Source organism: Rattus norvegicus, chromosome 6 (assembly GCF_021556685.1).
Source record: "Rattus norvegicus strain SHRSP/BbbUtx chromosome 6, alternate assembly SHRSP_T2T, whole genome shotgun sequence".
In the NCBI taxonomy this organism is placed as follows: Eukaryota; Metazoa; Chordata; class Mammalia; order Rodentia; family Muridae; genus Rattus; species Rattus norvegicus.
Genome location: NC_141539.1, coordinates 21150842 through 21165549, shown reverse-complemented (window position 1 = coordinate 21165549; position 14708 = coordinate 21150842). Strand labels below are relative to the sequence as shown.

The window sequence follows — 14708 nt, the reverse complement described above, 5'->3', positions numbered from 1 at the left end:
TTGCAGTCCGCTGGGAAGAAGAATTTGTGGCTAACTCTCAGATGAGGGTAGTCTTGTGAGACTGAATCCTTTAGCTTTATAGAATCTAACCCTAACTCTGGGTAAACAGGACCAGAAATTAATCAATCAGTCATCAATTATTCAATTTCTTTTCAAGTCAGGGTTTCTCAGTATAGTCCTGGCTGTCCTGGAACTTGCTCTGTACTTCAGACTGGCCTTGAACTCACAGAGTTCACAGACCTGCCTCTGCCTCCAGAGAGCTGGAATTAAAGACGTGTGCTACTGCCATTGCTGTCACCATCACCTGGCTAGAATTTAATTTAATTTATAAGGGAAGATAAGAGTGGTATCCATTTAAGCTGGTGAGATGTCTCATTGGTTAAGAGCACTTGCTCTTGTGAAGGTGGGGGCAGATGGTTTCTTAAACCCACATGGTAGACATTAGCCATCTGTGACTCTAGTTCCAGGAGAGCTGATGTCCTTTTTGATGACCTCCATAGGCAGACATACATGTAAGCAAGACACTCATACATAAAATAAAATCAATAAATCTATAATAGAGTGGATCAGTACTTACTGGCCATAGGGTGATAGCCTGTGGTGGTCTGAAATGAGAATGTCCCCCACAGACTCATCTATTTGAACACTTGGTCTCCAGTCAGTGGCGTCTTTGAGGAGGTTTGGAAGGTGTGGCCTTCCTAGAGGAGCTATGCCACTGGGGCAGGCTTTTGACTTTAGGTTTAGACCCCGCCTCTAGTTTGTTCTCTCTGGTTGTTGATGCTGGTGGTTGAAATACGTGCTCTCAGCTTCATGCTCTGTTTATGGAAATGCTTGCAGCCATAATTTCCTGACAGAATGGACTCTTACCTCTCTGAAACCACAGGCCCAAATAAACCCTTTCTTCTGTAAGTTGCCTTGGTCGTGGTGTTTTATCAAAGTAAAAGAAGTTGTTAAGACATGGCCATCTCTAACAAAAGACAAGCTAGCAAGAGAAAAGCCTAACGAATTATTTAATCAAAGTTTGTGTGCAGTCAGATATGGTGGCACACATTGGTAATCCCAGCCCTCAGAAGATAGAAGCAGGAGGATCAGGAGCTCAAGGTCAACCTTGACTACATACGAAGTTGTAGGCCAGGCTGGGTCGTGTCAGACCTTAAGAATGAAGTTCCATTGCATGGAGAAGGTGTGATTCAGTGGAACCTGGTAAGATGTGTCTTCCTTAGATCCCTCCTGACTTCTCGGAATAGCATTCTCTCTTCCCAGACGTAAGGCAGAACCCATTATGAAATAGGTGTCTATAGTAGTCATAACTGCTGGGGTCCAGGAGTAGCCTCACAAACCCCACAAACGCCAATCTCAGTTAAACAAGAATGGCTTATTAAATGCTTAGCCCAAGTCTGATCAAGCAGGGCAACGGCTCAAAGCTGTGTGCTGGTCATTTCCCAGGACCAGCTTATGAAGGCTAAAACTGCAAAAACCACAGTGAGCTCATATGCAGGTGCTGGAAGTGCTGCCCAGTGGTCAGCTCTGACTCAAGCTTTTTAGACATAACGGTTAATATTGACCTTTAATTTGATGGGTCCTTTGTGAAGCTTAGAGTTGTGGGATTTCTTAAGATTAACATATCCCATAACATACAGAACATAAGAGTACCTTATCAGCATGTGGTCAACATGGCCCTGCTCTGAGTCAAGTTATTCCTCTGTGTCAGTGACTGGCAGGCATGTTACAGCAACAATATGTAATAGCTGGCAGGCGTGGAACAAAATGGCTACAGCTATGCTAGGGAGACAGGCCTCAACAATGACCTGGCATGACAGGGAGATGAAAGGTTTTCTTTCTGGTCAGTTTGAAGACAGAAAAGCCAAGGGAAATTCAGGCAACATTCTAGATGTTATGGCTTACTTTGGGAAAAGCAGATTCTGGTTTCTATGAACCTCCTTTAAAAGAGTAGCTCAGGGGGCTGGAGAGAGGGCTCAGAGTTGAAGAGCAATGACTGCTCTTCCAGAGGTCCTGAGTTCAATTCCCAGCAACCACATGGTGGCTCACAACCATCGGTAATGGGATCTGATGACCTCTTCTGGTGTGTCTGAGGACAAGCAACAATGTACTCACGTCTAAAATAAATCTTTAAAAAAAAAGTAGTCAGAAGCTGGGTGGTGGTGGTGTTAGCACTTGTTGGGCAAAGGCAGTCAGATCTCTGAGTTTGTACAGAGTGAGTTCAGGACAGTTAGAGCTAAACAGAGAAACCCTGTCTTGACAAGCCAAGATATATGGATAGATAGATAGATAAATAGATAGATAGATAGATAGATAGATAGATAGATAGATAGATAGATAGATAGATAGATAGGCAGGCAGACAGACAGCTTGACAGACAGTGTCTCTGCTATTTTGTATATATATTTGTTTTGTGTATTCCACATGTGTCCCAGTGCCCCAAGGGGGAGAGAAGAGGGCATCGCATCCCCTGGAGCTGGACTTACAGGAAGTTGCAAGCAGACTGACCTCTGACCTCAGTGCTGGGAACTCGAGGTCCTCTAGCAGAGCAGTGAGTGCCTTTAACTACTGAAGAGCATGTTCCCAGCCCCATCTACAATCCTTCTTAGTAAAATAGATTCAGAAGCAAAATGGAGAATAAGACCCAAGAGGGCAGGGGGAAGTGAGAAAGAAACTCTGCTTTTCTTTTCTTTTCTTTTCTTTTTTTTGAGATGGGATTTCCTGGAACTTGCTCAGTAGACTGGGTCGGCCTTGAACTCACAGAGATCGAAGGCCTCTTCCTCCTGAGTGCTAGGGCTAACCGCATGCACCACTACTTCCCAGTGAATCTTTTCTAGGATTCAAAGTATCTCACTCTGAGTTATTGTCTTCCAAGACCCAACCGTCACTAGCCACATAGCTGGTATCATAGATCATTGGTATGTGGAGAAATAATATGCAGTTGGTTTCAAAACAAGACCAAGAAAACACTGCCCAGGCTACGGACCGTGTCGTATTTTCTCCTCCTGTGTCCACTTCTTTGCAGAATGTGGTTAAATCTGAAGCGCAGCCACGGTGCTACACCTCTCTGACCTACATTCAGAAGAGAAGTGGGGCTAGCACTGCTGTGGTAAAGCCTGCGCCAGAGAGAACAGGGCTTCCCAGCATTCCCCTGCGCCAGAGAGAGCAGGGCTTCCCTGCAGACCCCTGAGCCAGGCTTCTGATTGCAGTCTACACTACACTCGGTGGGGGTTCAGCAGGCCAGGAGCACTGCAGGTGGGTACAGCCCTGCCCGTTGGTATCAGTTATGGCAGAGACAGAATGTCCTGCCTTTGAACCTGTGGAGATGTTAGGTCTACCAGACTCCTGCTTCTTTAGCTAGACTCTTTACACCAGCTATGCTTGACTGTTTACTCACAGTCAAGCTTTTTCTAGGACCCTAACGTTGCCACAGGAAGCCCACTCACAGGCTCTACTCTGTCTCAGGAGCTCAGGCACAGGCTCTGCAGAAAGCTTCCTGTTCTGACCCTGAGCCCGAAGCCCAGATTGCTGCTGCCAGTGTTTGCTGTTGAATTCAACCTCCTCGCTCTTCTCCTTCCCCCTCTCTCTCCTCATCTAAAGAAGACTCACAGTTTCATCAGCCAATGTCACCTGGTTCTGCCCACCAGTGGTGCCACAACAAAAATACTTGAGACTTCGTTAAAAAACAGCATCAGAGGGGTTGGAGCGCTTCAGCGGTAGAGCGCTTGCCTAGCGAGCGCAAGGCCCTGGGTTCGGTCCCCAGCTCCGGGGGAAAAAAAAAAAAAAAAAACAGCATCAGGAGCAACATCAGTGCATGCCCTTAATCCCAGAACACAGGAGTCAGAGTCAGGCTGATCTCTGTGAGTTTCAGGCTAGCCTGGTCTACACAGCAAGTTCCAGAACAGTCAGGGTAACATAATGAAATTTTGTTTTTAAAGAAACCTTCTGTTTCTTTGTTTTGTTTTGTTGTTTTGTTTTTCAAGACAGGGTTTTCTCTGTGTAGCCCTGGCTGTCCTGGAACTCACTCTGTAGACCAGGCTAGCCTCAAACTCAGAGATTCACTCTGCCTCTGCCTCCCAAGTGCTCTGATTAAAGGGCCTGCACCATCATACCCAGCTCTCAACAAACTTAAAAAAAAAAAAAAAAAAAAAAAAAAAAGAATACCAGACATTAGTTTTTCACAGTTTTAGATGCTTGAGAATCCAAGATCAAAGTATCCATAGGAAATTTCTGGTGAGAACCTGGTCTCTGCTTCCAAGAGGATGTCTTGAGTGTTGTGTCCACATATGTCAGAAAGACAGAAGTGGAAGGTGGCTAAAGTCCTTCTGATTCCACCTTTTTTTTTTCTTTTTTTATACTCTTTCCCCCCCCCCCCCCCCCCCCGGAGCTGGGGACCGAACCCAGGGCCTTGAGCTCGCTAGGCAAGTGCTCTACCACTGAGCTAAATCCCCAACCCCTCCACCTTTTTTTTTTAAAGATTTATTTATTTTATTTATATGTTAGTACACTGTAATTCTCTTCAGACACTTCAGAAGAGAGCATCCCATTACAGATGGTTGTGAGCCACCATGTGGTTGCTGGGAACTGAACTCAGGACCTCTGGACGAGCGGTCAGTGCTCTTAACCACCAAGCCATCTCTCCAACCCTGATTCCACCTTTTTAGAAGGTTCTAATCATTGGTTACTTCCTCAAAGCTCCCATCTATTAACACCACACCCTGGGAGTTAAGTTCCAGTGTGAACTGTGGAGGGGTCCTCCTACAAACATCCCTGAAGCTAGCCAGTCAGGCTTTGCTGAGGACATCACACCATGACAGAGACTGCCACAGCAGGCCGGAATGGAGACATCTCAGAAGCCTGAGCTAGCTCTTTATAAACAAACAAACAAACAAACAAAAATGTTGTTCCCATTTCTCCTAATCTTAGCCCTGGACAATGGCTGTATAGATTTTTATTTGTGTGTGACTGCTTTTCAGTTGGCCTTGGTGTAATTATTCTATTATATCTGACTTTCCTACTCCCTTCTCTTTCTGCTCTGGTGAGTTCTGTGAAACTAGATGTTCCCTGAGGTAATGCTTCTTAAACAATTAAAAATTGAGGCATAAGGGGCACGGCACAGCCCAGTCCTACCTAATGGCCCAGGTGCGTGCTGTGTGTTCTCGTCTTGGAAACAATGTAAGAACCGCACAATGGTATTTTCGGATTAATGTTTGACTTGCAAAGAAAGTTTGAAGAAATATTAGAAAATGAAACAGAGCCACGCACTGCTAGAGTTATTCAGTATCCATTACCAGAAAGTGGAGGAATTTATTGGAACTATGAAAAAGCATTAGTACAAGAGACACAATCATGGGATAAGGGAACAGCAGAGTAAGGGAGCACAAACACGGAATACTTTAATTCAGAAAGGCAGAAACTACTGATGCTCTGAAGTGAGTTTTGCACAACATTTGAGAGTAGTTCCTGATCTCCTTTGAATATGTATGGATAGGAAAGTCTGGAATGCATAAAATTATACACTAGTAAAACTAAGTCAAAACACTGGGACCCTTCAGAGAGTCATTGTGTGCAATGTGCAGAAGCAGAAAGCCAGCAGAACTACTGAGCTAAGGGTTCACTTGATCCTTTCTGGCCACTGCCTGGCAGCTTTGCCCATGTCACTGATCATTAGAGCTTCACAGGAAAACGCAAGTAGCTGACCTTGGAGCTCTGAAGTATAGTAAGTCAAAGGTTAAACTTTATTTTTTTTAAACTTTAAATAATGATAAGTTTGCAATTATTATTATTTTGGCCACAGGCTTGGGAACAGGGGAAGCTTGAAACTTTGGGGAGCAATTGTAGTCTTAATTCTTTGTGGGATGTGGTTATTCTTTTGAATTTGACTTGGTAATTATACAATGTCTTTTTTTTTCCTACCTGCTTTTTGGAGTATCAATAAAGGACTGGGGCAAGAGGAAGGCAAGAGAGTGAGGTGTGCATGAGGTGTGCGTGAGGTGAGTGTAGAGTGTGTGGAGAGTTTGTGGAGAGGGAGTGTGGAGTGAGTGAAGAGAGAATGAGAGGAGAGACTGTGGAGAGTGTGGGGAGAGAGAGGATGTGAGGTGAGTGAGTGAGAGAGTGTGTGAGGAGAAAGTGTGTGTGTAGAGAGAGTGTGTGTGAAAAGAATACACATAGTGAGTGTGGTGTGAGAAAGGGAGTGAATGAGAAAGCATAACCCCTAGCCTGAAGAGACGGCAAAACTACATACAGCAGCGTCAAGCTATGAGAGAGAGAGAGAGAGAGAGAGAGAGAGAGAGAGAGAGAGAGAGAACAACTTTAAGCCTTAAAATATTGCCTGTCAGTTTGTACCCAAAAAGTAGTCTGTGTGAGTTTATGATGAGCCTTCCAGATAACCCTGCTTCCAGTTGAGAACTCACATCCTGTGCAGAGGACCCCAGCAAGGGTCCAGTTTCTTTTTACGTGTGGTATTTCTTGGTAGAGGCTTTCTCTTCCAAGGCCCCATTTGTCAGCTACCCACCACTATCATAAATGCCTGGGAGGCGGTGACAGAGCTTGGTTGGTAGAGCGCTTGCCTACCAGTCGTCCAAAGGCCTGGAACTTAATAGACTAGCGTTGTGGTGGTGTACCAGGAATCGTTGGTGAACTCCAAAAGACCACCAAGGAGCCAAGTCCGATGTAATCGCAGTAGGGTCTCTTTATTATAAAAGAGTTTGGGCTTACACACCGCTGACCCACAGGATGGTTTGACGAAGCAGCCCGGAACACCCATCAGGACAAGGTTTTACTGAAAATAGAAGCAAGTAAGGGGAGGGGGATGTCTGTCATGGTTTAAATATACTTAGCCCAGGGCACTTGGCCAGTGGCACTATTTGGAGGTGTGACCTTGTTGGAGTAGGTGTGTCACTGTAGGCATGGGCTTTAAGATCCTCATCCTGGCTGCCTGGAAGTCATCTCCTCATAGGAGCCTTCAAATGAAGACTTAGAACTCTCAGCTCTCTACCTGCACCATGCCTGCCTGGACACCGCCATGCTCCCCCCTCGATACTGGACAGAATCTCTGAGCCTGAAATCCAGTCCCAACTAAATGTCCATATAAGAGTTGCTTTGGTCATGGTGTCTGTTCACAGCAGTAAAACCCTAACTAAGACAGGGTCCGTCCTGGCAAGCGTCTAATTGAATGACTAGTGTACACCAACAGGTAGGTGATCCGAAGCAAGCAGACCATATACAATCATGAAAGGTCTGAAGGTACATCTGAAACAATCAAGCTAATCTTTGATTAACTGTTGCTAGGAAGTAGTTAGGGAGTGACTCTGGCCAAGGCCAAGCCGTGAGGTTCTTCCTGGTACGTGGATGCAGCTTGGATTCAGCTGTAGGCCAAATTTTCAGGCCTTTTTTCTTTTCTTTTAAGAAGGAGGCCAGATCCAAGATGGTAGGTCTGTCATCTCAGTAGCACACACCTGTAACCCCAGTGCTCTGGAGGCGGAGGCAGAAGGATCAGAAGTTCAAGGCTATCCCTAGTCATACATAAAGTCTGAAGCCAGCCTGTGATACTTGAAAGTCTACGTAAAACAACAACAAAAACAAATATAAAAGCAAAAGGGGCTATAGAGATGATTCAGTGGTTAAGACTCACCCAGGAGTTAGTGGCACACGCCTTTAATCCTACCACTAGGAAGGTAGAGGCAGGAGGATCTCTGAGTTTGTGGGGCCAGACTGGTTTACAAGCTCCAGGACAGCCAGGGCTATACAGAGAAATCCTGTCTCAAAAATAAAATAAAATAAATAAAGTAAACCAAAACACCAGCTTCCCTTCTAGAGGACTTGGGTTCAATCCCCAGACCCACATGGCAGATTCTAACTGTCTGTAACTCCAGTTCCGTGGATCGGATGCCCACGGTCTCCATGGTTACCAGGCAGGAAAGTAATGCACATTCAGGACAAACACTCCTACACATAAAATAAAAATAACAGTATGATAAGATTAAAAATTAAACACCTGAGATAATTATAAGGGGAAAAAAGCTCTCATAGATTTGGGTGTTTTGACTGGTGGTTCATTGGCCCCATCACTTTTGAGCCTCTGATGATTCAACCATTTACCTCAGGGCTGAAAAGTGACAAAAGGAAGAAGAAGAGGAGGGGGCCAAGTCTTTACCACTTCAACATTTGGAGGGTCCTTGAGATACTAATTATAGTAGTGACTGGTTTTTCTCCTCTCCAGAAAGAAATGTGCTCAATTTGGTAGAAGCTGGCACAAAATCAAGGGCTATGTGCCTGAGGCCCCATGCGCTATACTCAGCCAATTGAAATTAGCTGGCCAAATGCTTCTACTCTGAGTAGAAATTCAAGTTCTCCATGGAAAAGCATCCCTGAGAGATGGAGGGCTATCCTACTAAACTCTACTGAGCATTGGGAAGCGCCCTAGGGACTGTAGATAAAGCCCTAGTGCTGCTGTGGAGTTCTGCTCCGTCTGCCCACCTCCCTCTTAATCTTGAAAGACCCCCTCCCAGAAAGGGAATTGTACAAGCCCAAGGCCCTCAACTATAGAAGTAAAAAGTAAGTTTTTAGATATGTGGGACAAGCTGACCCATCATTTAGACGAAACAGACCAGAAAAGAAAACAAAATGCAGAAACCAGACTAAATTATGGGCACTGCTCCATGGGCCACCTGGCAGGAAAAAGAAAAAGTCCCTGACCCCCCCGGAAGCCCTGACCACCATGTACTTTTTGCTAACTCATTGTTATGATTATAGCCAAAATAGGTAACATACACGTATGCCTCATTTACTCCACCAATCACATCCCTGTACTGGGACGCCCACAGATACCTGTGTATCCTGATCAATAAAAATCCTCTTGCAGATTGCAGCCTGTGGACTCGGTCTGGTCATTGGGCTTGAGGATCTCCCTCCTGAGGGAAGATTCTCTCTGAGAGTCTTACATATGGGGGCTCGTCCGGGATCGGAGATCCTCTGCCTAGAGACCACCGACCACCCACCGGGAGGTAAGCTGGCCAGTGTTTGTCTTGTCCTGTCTTGTCTTGCTTTGTGACTTGTTCTGTAAATGCTTAGTTACTTGGCTTGGGTCTAGACCGTTTGTATTTGGGCGGGCCAGAGAAGGAGCTGACGAGCTCGGACTTCTCCCCCGCAGCCCTGGAAGACGTTCCAAGGGTGTTTAGAGCCCGGTTTTTCGGGGCTCAGCCTGTATCGGAACGATACGTGGTTTTGGGTTGGAGGAGAGAGGAGAGAGCCGGATCCACTGAAGGATCCGGACCCTCGTCGCCTCTGTCTGAATTTTTGGTTTCAGTTTGACACCGAAGCCGCGCGGTGCGTCTGTCTGTCTGACTGTTGGAATTGTTTGTCTTCTTTGTGTCCTAATTTTCTTTGAACATCTGTGGAAATTGGTTATAGGATTCTTTGTCTTGGTCTTGTTTGTCTGGTTTGTTTTCTGTGGTATTGTCGAGTGTCTTTTTGACTTTTGTTTCGTTTTTGGACTTTGGATAGACGACTGTGTTTAAAATCTTGGACTGACAACTGTGTTTAAAATCATGAAACTGTTTGCTTTGTTTGTCAAGGAGTTTTACTTGGTCCTCTTGGTGCTTAACTTGGAAATAATTTGCTTGAGAAAAATTGTTTTATCTTTCTCTCTTAGCCTCCTCCCCAAGGAAAGATGCCCCTCCCTTTGCTCCCCTTGTCCAGTCTAGCTGCTGTTAACAGTTGTGTATGAAGAACTCCAGGTTAGTGAGTGACCCTGTCTGAAGCAGGTATTAACAAGAGCCTGAAAGCTTTACCTTAGATCCTGAAGAAAAATTCTCCCTGTTGCTTAAACATTCACAGCTTCTAAGGAAGGGACAGCACAGAGTAGGAAAATATAGGGGCTGAGGGTGACAAGCATGCAGGCCTGCTAGCAAGCTGCAGGCTGCGCGTGGGCAGTGGTGCAGCTCTGGCCAAGTCAGCGTAAGAGGAGTTTCAAGGTGATGAGGCCGGCCAGGGTTGATGCTTTGACAACAAGAAGATAGCGTAGAGTTAGTGGTTGTTTTATGAGACTTTTGGCCCTGAAAAAAAATAATAATTCCAGTTGCTGCTTTCAGTGGCCAGACCTTCAACACTTGCTCACAGAAGGAGAGTGTTCATTAAGAGAAGTTCTTTAAGGGAGCCTGCCATATCTGCTGGCCCTATTCCAAGAGAGGAGTTGATCTCCAACATTAAGTAACCTTCCCTGTTAGTCATCATTGACATGGAGAGTGCCTTTGATCCTATCCCCACAGCAGCCAGTTCCTGCCCCTGTGGTCAAAATGCCCCAGGTTGGGGGACAGAGAAGCCCCTAAAATAGTTTCAAAAAGAATCTGCAACAAACTGTGAAGAACTTTGTTTTGCCAGTCAAAATTTAGAATTCAGTCTTTGACTGTGGCCAAGGTCAGGATTAATGTTTTCTTTTCCATGGGCCTTTAGCCCACTGAGACAGTTTGGTAAAGGGCTGCTACTGAGGTCCTGAAAGTCCCAGGTGAACTGGTTACAATTCTTTTGTCAGCCACTTGGCATCTAGCACCCAGGTCCTAACCATCTCTCCATCCTTTTGTTATTAGTTCTTAAGTCCAGAGAGATAGTCGGTAACAGATCAGCTCCCTCTCTGCTTGCCGTTCTGTTTCACAGACACAAAGCTTGTGCTTATTTTTACAACAGCCTTTTTGTCCCAAAAAGTCCTCCTGGTTTAGCTGTGTGACTAAATGCTATTTGTCCTCTTCAGTGGACCTCTATTCTCTAGATTCTCTTCTTGTTTTCTCACCATCCCACTTGAGATGCTTGTTAGTAACTGTTACAGGTCTTCTTTACCACCGAGAAAAGACAGAATCCTACTGGAGGCCAGAAAGATAAATCCAGACATGGATGGAAGACCCTCACTCCTGACTGTTGACTTGAATACCCCTGAAGGTAGGGAGTGCTCCGGGTCTGCCACCAGGCTCCAAGGGTGGGTCTCCGAGGGGCTGGAAAATGCCCCACCAATCTGGCTAAAATAAGTAAAAGATATAAAGAGAGAAAGTTACAGAAATTTAAAGGGTTAAGCTAAGTTGCTGAGAGTTAGTGTAAGTTGCAGAGAAAGTAAAGTTGAAGTGTAGTTACATAAGTGGACAGCATCTAATAGCTGTAGAGGAAGATGCAGAAGATATGAGAGAGAGACTGAGGAAGAGAAAGAGAAAAGAAGGTAAAAAGAGCAGGAAGCTAAGGAAGAAAAGAGATAAAAGGAAAAAGAAGCTAGAGAGTTAAAGAGGGATAAAAGACAGGAGAGGAATATATACTGGCCACAGTAGTTAGGGAACCTAGGAAGACAGTACCTGGCAACAGAAGAGAATTCCTAGCTAAAGATCAGTGTGCCTATCGCAAGGAAAAAGGACACTGGGTCAGGGACTGCCCCATGAAGAACAAGAGGGGCCTCTCCAGCAGCCCGGAAGGCAAGCCTCTTGGTTCTAGAGTGCTGGCTATGCGCAAAGATAGAAGGGAAGCCTGCCCAGTTGTTTTGTGAATACGGGGGCCCAACACTCTGTGCTCCTACGCCCAAATGGGCTAGTGTCCAGCAAAAGACCTTGAGTACAGGGGACTACCGGCAACAAATGATACTCATGGACTACCCGAAGAACGGTGGACCTTGGCGTGGGCCGGGTATCCCACTTGTTCCTTGTGATCCCAGACTGCCCCTACGAGTCTAAACCCTGCAACCCTGCTCCCGGACCCCGACCTAGACACCCCCCTTCATGACTGTCAGCAGGTGCTCACTAAAGCACAGGGGTGGCATAAAGATCTGACTGACCAGCCACCAAAGGGGGTAGATGCCATCTGGTTCATAGATGGGAGCAGCTTCTTAGAGAAGGAAAAAGATGGGCTGGGGCAGCAGTGGTTGATGGAAACAGAGTCATTTGGGCTCAGGCCCTACCAGAAGACACCACTACTCAGGGGGTAGAGCTCGCTCCCCTCACCAAAGCCCTTGAGCCGAGAAGGAGACTTAACATCTATGTGGACAGCACGTATGCCTTTGCTACAGCCCATCAGCAGAGGGGCCTGCTGACATCTGAGGGCAAGAAAAAAAAAGAGATTCTGGCTCTGTTAAGGGCCCTACATGACCCAGCCAGGCCGAGGAAGAGACTCTGGTACACCTCAACGAGAAAGAAGATCCTGCTACAATTTTTACAGGCAGAGGCCATGGTAAAACAAATGCATCAATAGACTCACTTAGGGGTAAGCAAACTCATCCAGACGTTTTCAAAAACTAAATATTATGTCACAGGTCTCAAGTATCTCGTGGAACAGATAGTGCACTGATGTATACCATGCCAAAAGGTAACTGTTTTCAGGAAAGTTGACTGTGGTAGGAGGCTCCGTGGGGAACGGCCTGGATACTACTGAGAAGTGGACTTCACAGAGATAAAACCAGGAAAATATGGTTATAAATGTCTCCTAGTGTTTATAGATATCTTTTCAGGAATAGGTAGAAGCTTTCCCCACCAAGCAAGAGACGGCCTCAATAGTCATCAAGAAGATACTAGAAGAAATCTTCCCCCAATTTGGAATGCCCAAGGTAATCTGGTCAGACAACAGCCCTACTTTCGTTGCCAAGGTAAGCCAGGGTGTGGCCAAGTATTTAGAGGTTGATTGAAAATTACGTTATATTTACAGACCTCAAAGTTCAGGACAGGTAGAATAAATAAATAAGACTCTAAAAGAGACCCTGACCAAATTGACCATGGAGACTGGCGTAGACTGGGTGACACTCCTTCCCTCTTGCTCTCTTCAGAGCAAGAAATACCCCTTCCAGATTCAGCCTTACCCCCTTTGAGATCTTATATGGGGCCTCAGCTCCCCTGACTGTATTAGATGATGTTACTGAACCAACATGTCATAGTAATAATGATTTGTGTGCCAGGCTAAAAGACCTACAGGTGATACAGAAAGAAATCTGCTCACAGCTGACAGCAGCCTATGCCCCGGGGACCCCTGAGACATGTCATCAGTTCCAGGTTAGAGACTACAGCTACACTGAGCCCAGACACTCGAGCCTCGCTGGAAAGGACCATACCTGGTGCTGCTGACCACCCTGACAGCCATCAAGTCTCAGCCCTCACCAGCAGCGTACTAGCTGTTGGGGCTGAGAGCTGGGACCTAGAGGGACACTCAGATCTTCAAAAAGCTCCCTAGACTTAAGTGATTGGGAGGTTGCTATAATGCTCACTTGAGGAGTGTGTTTTAGAAACAAGAATTTCATATTTGCCTGTTTGCCCTGGGTTCCCTCGGAATAGGTGTAAGGATAGGCTTGATTTTTATTGCAAATGATGTAATATTACATATGTTAGTACTCCTAACACTTCTTGGGACTGTGCCTCAGGGATCACAACCTATATAAGTTTAGAAGTTCTAAAAGACCTTGGTGTATAGGTTCAGATAGTGTCCAGATTAGAATCCTGATGCTAAAGACTTAATAAGACACAAAAGAGAGTTGAGAATTATTTAAGGCTATCTAGGTGCTACAAGGGCAGCACAAGGACATCTGCTATTGCCCTATAATGCAAGGCTTATAGAGAATTCAGAACTGCCATTGACTCAGATATGAAAAGAGTAAAAAAGACTTTTTAGCTGACCTCCAAGAACACCTAACCTCCCTCTCAGAGGTAGTCCTTCAAAATAGAAAAAGATTAGACCTGATATTCCTTAAAGAAGGAGTATGTGTGCTACACTAAAAGAAGAATGTTGTTTCTATGCAGATCAGATAGGAATAATAAGAGATATAGTCTTTCAGTCATTCAAACTTTTGTGCTGAGACAACAGTATCAGATGGTGAAACAACAAAAAACAGAGGTACCTTAACCAAGTTGAGTGGAAGATTCCACTCAAGGACAAAAAGAAAATGGGGGAATGAAAGACCCCCTCCCAGAAAGGGAATTGTACAAGCCCAAGGCCCTCAACTATAGAAGTAAAAAGTAAGTTTTTAGATATGTGGGACAAGCTGACCCATCATTTAGACGAAACAGACCAGAAAAGAAAACAAAATGCAGAAACCAGACTAAATTATGGGCACTGCTCCATGGGCCACCTGGCAGGAAAAAGAAAAAGTCCCTGACCCCCCGGAAGCCCTGACCACCATGTACTTTTTGCTAACTCATTGTTATGATTATAGCCAAAATAGGTAACATACACGTATGCCTCATCTGTACTGGGACGCCCACAGATACCTGTGTATCCTGATCAATAAAAATCCTCTTGCAGATTGCAGCCTGTGGACTCGGTCTGGTCATTGGGCTTGAGGATCTCCCTCCTGAGGGAAGATTCTCTCTGAGAGTCTTACAATCTGAGGATTGTATGAGAACTCTAAGGGAGCTTGCAGCCCCTCAATGGGCCATGTCACTGGTACTCACAATCTTAGTGTTTGATCTCTTTCAGGCATTGCTGCTGGAGCATATTAACCATTCAATCACCACCCCAGGAAAGAACGTAGACTGTCAGCAATGACCGCCACCCTTAGAAAGCATTTGGGAAAATAAAATTGTTGGTGGAACAAAATTGAGATGTTTTTACTACTGGCTCTGGTGTAGAAAGTCTTAGGGAACGATTTGAAGTTCAGAAAGGCACACTCTTAATAGTTAAGCTAGGCACCTTTTAAGGTCAGGGAACAAGAACAATGGCAGTACTAGCTGAAGAGACTCTTCTGCTGGAGCTGGGCG

The 14708-nt window shown here is 45.4% G+C and overlaps 1 protein-coding gene and 1 long non-coding RNA gene across 6 annotated transcripts in view; one reads left to right on the top strand and one right to left on the bottom strand.

Annotated features, from left to right (window-relative positions):
* LOC134479103 (uncharacterized) overlaps positions 1–14708 on the bottom strand; it is a 30094-nt gene that overhangs the window by 2203 nt on the left and 13183 nt on the right. The gene's annotated exons all lie outside the window — the stretch shown is intronic.
* On the top strand, positions 8915–14259 carry LOC134479102 (uncharacterized). The gene is made up of 2 exons (XR_015622785.1): positions 8915–9005; positions 12917–14259. It is a non-coding gene; the product is annotated as an uncharacterized LOC134479102 (long non-coding RNA).